The sequence below is a fragment of the Chiloscyllium plagiosum genome, unplaced genomic scaffold (assembly GCF_037043375.1).
Source record: "Chiloscyllium plagiosum isolate Xiang-an unplaced genomic scaffold, Cpla_swu_hap1 HiC_scaffold_52, whole genome shotgun sequence".
Taxonomy (NCBI): Eukaryota; Metazoa; Chordata; class Chondrichthyes; order Orectolobiformes; family Hemiscylliidae; genus Chiloscyllium; species Chiloscyllium plagiosum.
The window spans coordinates 9,489,763-9,497,699 of NW_028270190.1; positions in this window are offsets into that span (position 1 = coordinate 9,489,763).

Here is a 7,937-nt window from a genome sequence, read left to right on the forward strand (position 1 = left end):
ATTTAATTTTAATAAGTGTTTTATTGGAACAGTATATTGTTGTACATTTGGAGGCATGTAATCAGCAATTAAGAGAAAAGAGAGCTTAGAGTTGAGAATACTTGTTCTTCAATATTCACTTTTATAGGTAATGAATAACTTGATAATATTTTCTTTAACTAATGGAATTTGGGTGTTTTCTGTCACTCATATTTTAACTGACTACGATGCGACACAAGCTCTCTTTGATGTTTGGTTTAATTAACAGAACGTTTCACCGCCATGTTGTAACAGTGTGGCCGCCAGTGTTCGACCTCCCAGCCGGGGGAATTATCGTCCCTGCTTGCAATCTGTTTCACACTGACAGGGCTTTCTACATTTCACTGAAATCTCCATTCATTTTCTTAAAAGCCAGGAATACACGTTGTCAACCCAAACTCTGCTCCCACAACAAGCCTGCCATCCCAGAGATCAGCCTGATTATCTTTCGCTGCCCTCCCTCTCAGCCATTTGTATTGCACACGATACAGCACAATATCCAATGTTCACGAAGGCACAGTATAGCTACATTCATACACCCTTAATCCTGTACCATTTATTTTGCAAACTGCTCTCTTTATCTTCAATATTATTTTAAGCGTACTGGTGTACCAGGAGATCGAGATGCTTTTCAACGTTACAGCTACACACGCTGTGGGTCTATGTATATTGGATCCAATACCAATCACTTCCATTCCCAGTACTGACTTCGGGCTTCAGAACTTACAGTCCTGAAGGAACTCGGAGGTCTGCACAGAGGGAAACAGCAAAATAGCAACAAAGTGTCTGGAAAGTTCACATTTTTCAACCAATCCCTTAAAAATGATAAGCTGCCCGCCTGTGTTACTCTCAAAGTGCGAACAACACATCTCCTCACATTGCTCTTCATCTGCCACGTATTTGCCCATTCGCTTACGTGTCACGATCAGCTTGGAGTTTCTTTACATTCTCCTCAAACACTCACAAATCCAGTTTTGTGCTGTCAGCACGAACAAAATTTGATATGCATTGTAAATAATTGTGACCCAAGCATGGATTCCTGCAATATTCTGCTGGCCATTTATTTCCACTCCAAAAACAAAGAGACCTGTTCATTCTGACTCATTGTTTCCTGTCAGCTCTCTAATTCTTACTCCCTGCCAGTATTTTAGGTACAGCTATTGCACACGAGTCTTCAGACTTCATCTACAATCTTTCTGAATATCAAATTTCACAGTGTCCATTGCTTCTACATAATGTATTTAACAGTCACTTTCGCAATTATGATCCACCTCAAATACATTAGCATCGACTTTTCCCATGTTTATTATTTTTAAATTAATTTAATTTTCAAAGTTTCCTGGCAGTGCATCCTTTTGTAACAGACTCTTGATTCTCCTGACTGCTTCTTTGCCGCTAACCAGTCTATGATCCACAGCTACCTCCCCGACCCCTTTAGGAATAGTTGGTTTGTATTTTATGCTCTCAAATCTGTGTATTCAGCTCCAAAACCACCAGGAATTTGGAAGATGAGAAGATAAGTATTCATTATTACCATGGATACCTAAGCAAAAAAAGTCCTCATCTCCTCTCTAAATCTCAAATCAATCACTTTATTAGTGTGCTCCCTTATCCTTGACCTCCTGAATAAAAGAAACAGCTACTGCCTATCCACCATGTTCATGGTCACTTAATCTTACACTCTCGAATCACACCCTCTCAGCCTCCTGAGATCCAAAGTAAACAGCCGTATCTTATCCAATCTCTGTTCATAGCTGATATGCCTCATCCCAGAGAACAGCCTGGGGAATTACGTCTGCATCACCTCCAGTGCAATAACATTCTTCCTGTAATGTGGCACCCAGAACTACATACAGTATTCAATCCTCGCCTAAACAACGTCCTGCAAAGCTCTTATAGTCTATGCCACGATTAATAAAACTGTGCCAACAGCCCCATTGTGTTTTCTTAAGGCACCTGACCAGTCACATTCAGGGATCTATGGAGAAGCCCCCTCAGAGCTTCCTCGTGAGTTTACATTCAATTTTTTTCCTCCTGTATCAAGTTCATTCTTCGAATGAAAACCACCGCATATTTATAATGGTTACATGTCTTCATACCACTGATCTTCCCATCTGAACATTCCATCTATAAATTTCTGCAACATAAGGCCTTCCTCCTCACTGCCAATCACCCGGGCAAGCTTGTGTCATAGAAAGATTTTCTCATCACATTCACCCCTCCCCATTCACATTCATATTCATATCTACATCATCTCTAAACACTACAAATAATAAGGGTCAAAGCACTGATGCCTGTGGCATACCACGGGACAGTAGACTCCAGCCTTCCCTCACTTCTCCATGCTTATGTGTTAGTTAATCCCTCTGCGTGAATTTTAGAAGTTTCATTGTGTTCATCTCTAATTTTTTTGAAACAGTAGACAACACAGGCTGAGTTTCCTATCTGTACGGATTGTCTAGGAAAACAATTATGATTCCCCAATCCAATCAATATGCATATCACCACTTCTTCTGAAATTCTGCCATGACATATAAGTGGTTCGTCACACGTATCGATGCTTAAGCCACTTATGTTTCAAAATGTTACGTCACCATTGATTTTAAGGATTTTAGTCTTTAGTTATAAAGTCGCAAGTTCGTCCCGTATTTCTCTGTGAAACTTTCTGAATCTGCCTCCTTGAAGCTAGGCACAAGTAACTGTATAGTTTCTCTGCAATGTCTCTGTTCTCTAAAGTAATTTATCCTGCCCGCACACTCACTGTTCCGCAACTACCATTACATTTTCCTTTCAAGTAACAGGATAAGCTTTTCGGCAGTCTTTATGTTTCTAGTAGCTTTACAATTTTGTTCTTTTATCTGATTTCCTTATTAGTTTCTTTCTTCTTCTTTACTGGGTCCAACATTTCTCTGCATCCATGGGTTCCCACAATATCTTCATTTTCAATAAGTTGCTTCCTATGACGTCATGTCTTAACTTCTGTTAACCGTTATGGAGTCATCTTTCCATTTTGATGTTTTCACCTTGGAGGGATAAATGTATTTTGGATACCTTACAGTGTTTCTACAAATAACAGACATTGCCTGTCTTCGAAAATATCATTTTCATGTACGTTTTGAATTTGCTGAAGCCAACTTGCCCTTACATTTTCAGGATTGTATGATGCAGGTTTAGAACATCGAACATTACCGCACTGTACAGGCCCTTCGGCCCTTGATGTCCCGCCGACCAGTGGGACCAGTCTGAATCTGATATAACCTGCGCTATTCCATTTTTTTTCATTTGCCAATAGAATAAACATTTATAAACACAATTTTAAAATTGCTACTTTGTACTCAAAACAATATTTATAAACATCATTACAATATGATCACTCTTCCTAAAAGCTCCTTTACAGCAACGTTTTAAATGAGCTATTCTGATCGCAAAACACTAATTCCAAACGAGCTTGATATATAACTTAGAGTTCAACATACTGATGAATTCAACCATCACATACATGCTTAAAAATTCATTTTGCACAGATTATAAATCTTTTGCGTTAATTATATTTAGATGTAATGAGAATTTTTCCAGAAACCTGAATTGTTACTGCAGCACCCAGAGACGAGTATGTCATTTTTTCTATTTTATAACATGCGCAACATTTGTACTGTAGCTTTCAATTTGATATTAACTTCCCATTAATGTTTGTTTCTGCTTGCTGTTTCTTTGCTCCACCTTACTGGAATCTGAGCGACATGGGCTGTGGGGATATAAACTGTAGATTGAGATGAGAAATTCGGCGAGATTTATTTTGACCTGTTGTGAGTTCATTTCGCTGCATCTTATCTATACTTCTCAAGTGATATTTTGATATTTTCAACAAATCTCCTGTTATGCTGGTGGGATCGAGAAGAACAATGATTAGATTAAACTCCCGACAGTATGGAAACAGGTGTTTCATGCCCAACAAGTCCACATTGACCCTCGAAACATAACGCACCCAGACGCTTTCCCCATCCTACATTTCCACCTGACTAATGCACCTAAAACGATGGACAATTTAAGATGGCCACTTCAACTGTTGTGCACATCCTAGCATTGTGGGAGTACACAGGAACAACTGGAGAAAACCCACGCAAACACGAAAAGAATGTGCAAACGCCACACAGGCAGTGGCACGATGTGAGTATTGTTCCCAAGCACCTGTAGTGAGGCAGCAACGCTAACCACTGAGCCACCTTGCCGCCCACATGTTCAAGAATCCTGTGCATTCCTCCATACTGCTGAGAATGCTCTAATATGGCGTGAAACTTAGAACAGGCTGGCAAAATGTTGCGACTGCTGTTCAGGATTTAGTGAGGTCACATCTGGAGCAGTGAGTATGGATTAAATCTCCACACTGAAGAAAGAATGTTTGCCTCATTGTAAGCTGTGTTGGCTCGCTCAACTAAATGCTGCAGTGAAGGTGTGAATTTAAAAGCAAACGATTCTCACTTTGAGCCAATGCCCATTGGAGTTTAAAAGCATTAAAATGATCAGAGTTTTCCATAGAACAATGGGAGGAGTCAGCAACAGAAGCAAATTATACAGCAAATGGAGAAATCCATTCCACTTCTCAAGTCTCTTATAAAGGAATAATTGAATTATTTTAAGGCCTAAGACCTGTTAAACTAGAACGGGACGAGGCTATTCAGCCGCTGGAAGCTGATATGCAATTACAGGAGGACGCCAATCAGCTCCTCGAGTCTATATCGCTGGGCCCAGAGTCTGCTATGCAGTACCAGTATCGTGTTGCACAGTAAAATGAATAGTCAATTCAACCCGCTCACGTCTGCAACACAGTAACTGGATGAAATTACACAGTGACTGAAGATGGTTACATTGGATTAAAGGGAGGGTATGCAACCCCATCGAGCCTGTTACACGGGAATTGGAGAAGAATGCAAACTGTGTAAGACTTCGTACGGGAAACGAGGAAGAAATTCACTACACTTGTCTCGTGTATAGGAACAGAAAATCAAGCTGTCACTTGGTCGTGCATCAGGGAAGCAGGAGAAGTTCTTTCAGTATCTCCAGTCAGTTATGTAGGAATATGAGGCTGTTCTTCAATCACTAAAACCGTTACTTAGGAACAGGAAGATTCTGGAAACCCTCAAATCACTTACATATCAACAGGAAGAGGACAGTCAGACCACTGAGACGATAGTGTTGGAATATGAGAAAGGCATCAGCCCATTGATCTTGAGCTCTTGGAAAAGAATGAACAAGCAGAGCAGTTCAGTTTAAGCTATGTGCCACTCATATAGAATTGGAGGGAACACATAGAATATAAAGAAGTAAGAATTGAGAAGTATCACCTTCGCGATGGAATGTGATGTAGTGAGAAAACTGTTGGGATGTAATTAATATTGATAAAACCCTTCACTCAGGAATTAACAATAGAACATTTGCAAAATGAAACCACAATCAAGAAGAATCAACATCTTTTTGCAAATTCTGAATCGTATTTCTTTTTTTTTTTGCTAGAGCTTATCAAAGATGTGATGTACAAGCTAGATAATGGGGATCCTAGAGGTGTAATATTTGGCCTTACAGAAGGCATGGAATAAAGTCGGCACAAAAAAAAATCTGCAAAAGAAGATCGCATGTGGTTAGAAGTAGGTTTTGAGAAGATTTGTAGCTCAGGTTGTGATTCGGGATGTAGGTTTACTCGCTGTTTTAGAACGTCTGCTTTCAATTGGGTTGTCACCATACTGGGTAACAGCATTTGTGAAACTCCGGATGAAGCACTGCTGGTGGCATGGCACGAATTCTATTCATGTGTTTACAGATCCTTGTGCTGGTGATGCTATTTCCTTTGGTATCGTCATTCTCAGCGGTGTTGCCATTTCCTTTTCTTTCTCGGATGTAATAAATGGGATCCAATTCAATGTTTTTGCTGATAGAATTCCGGTTGGAACGCCATGCTTCTGGGAATTCTTGTGCTTGTCTCTGTTTGAATTGTCCTAGGATGGATGCGTTGTCCCTGTCGAAGTAATTCCTTCCTCGTCTGTATGTAAGGATGCTAGTGAGAGTGAGCCATGGCTTTTTTATGGGGTGTTGATGTTCATGTATCTGCATGGCAAGTTTTCTGCCTGTTTCCCAATGTAGTGGTTGTTACAGTTATTGCAATGTATTTTTGTAAACGGTCTGAGGTATGCTTGTCGTCTGCATAGAGTCCTTCAAGTTCATTAGCTGCTGTTTTAGTGTGTTGGAGTGTTTTTGGCTTATCATGATGCCAAAACTTCTGAATATTCTGGCAGTCGTTCCCGAGATATACTTGATGTAGTGGAGAGTGGTTAACATTTCTGGGCATGCTTTGCTTGTTGGGGTTTGTTGCTGAGAAATCGATGGACTATGTTCATTGCGCATCCGTTCTTTTTGAAAACACTGCATGGGTGATTTCCTCTGCTCTGCATAGTTCCTCTATGTTGCAGTATGTAGTGGTTCGTTGAAACAATGTTCTAATGCAGCTTCATTTTTGGGTGTTTGTGTGTTTGCTTCTGTATTTCAGTATTTGGTCAGTGTGATGTTGTTTTGCTGTAGACACTGGTTTGAAGTTCCACGTTGGTTGTTCCCTCTGCTGAGTTATGTAGAAGTGTCACTTTGCAGTTGTTTTCTAAATTCATTAAAGGGGAAAACAGCAAGAAACTGTCATTCCGAGATGTCGCAGTAGAGTGAACAGCCAATGGGGAACTTCAGACCAGCGTCAACAGGTAAACAACACATACTGACCAAATACTGAACTACATGAATGCTGGGAAATTGCGTAAAAGACGGGTTATGGAGAGTGGGCACAAAGTAGAATTGAGGTCGAGATCACATCAGACATGACTGTCGAAAATGGCGGAGTAGGCCCGAGGTGCTGAATTACTAACGTATTCTCCTCTATCTTATTCAGCCCTTTGAATGTGCTGCACAGGAATGGGGAGGACTGGTTACCAAACAGGAAGCAGGTATTGGGAAGATATCAGTTTTAATCAGTTTCATATAACGTAACCAGCAGAGTGGCACAGTGACCACTGCTTAGTTCCCAAGTATTCACCATCTGTGTCAATTAACCAGTGGAGTTGAACAAATGCATTGGAACTAACTTTGTTCACGAAACGAAGATAAGCAGTAAATTATCAAGACAAGATAGAGAGTCTGCAAATGGATATTGACAGTTAAAGTCAGTGAAAAATACATTCGAAGAAAAAATATGACATGATATATAACCTATCATTTTGTTTCAGTAGGAATGGCAGACAAATTGTTACTTAATTGGAGAAAGTTTACAAGAGTTAGTGACACAATTGGTAAAGCAGGATTCATTCTGACTTATTCAGATATGAGAAGTGTTGCTTTTTTTCTCTGAAGGTTTGCTCCCTGATGTTCGCAGTGGCTGTATTGCTCGACACACCAGATATATTGACGCGAATGCGTGGTGGTGGGGATTGCTAATGGGGAAGTTATTTTTGCCTTGTAATACGGGGGCAGCCTTTAACCGAGATTTCATGCTTCCTTTCTACGTGGAGGCCCAAGGATGATGGGAATAGAAAACTGCTACTGAATGAAGACTCTGTGGCTGCTGCCAGGACAGTGAATATTCACCAAACCGATGTACATTGCAATATTATAAATTGAGAGATCCTTCAGTTTCTCTGCAACTCCACATTGAAATACTAACCCCGCAGAACCATGTACACCTTCGGGAATCGCGTTATACTGTATAAAGAAGGATACATTCGGCAGCTCCATGCTAAGGGAGACCGTATTTTATTCACCTCATGCAACATATATATCCTCCGTCAACGAATGGTGATATTGATATCGATATGCTGGGACATAATTGACATGTCCGTTTTTGACTGTTGTGTGTAGGAACGTTTTCTGACAAAGTATGCAGACAAGCC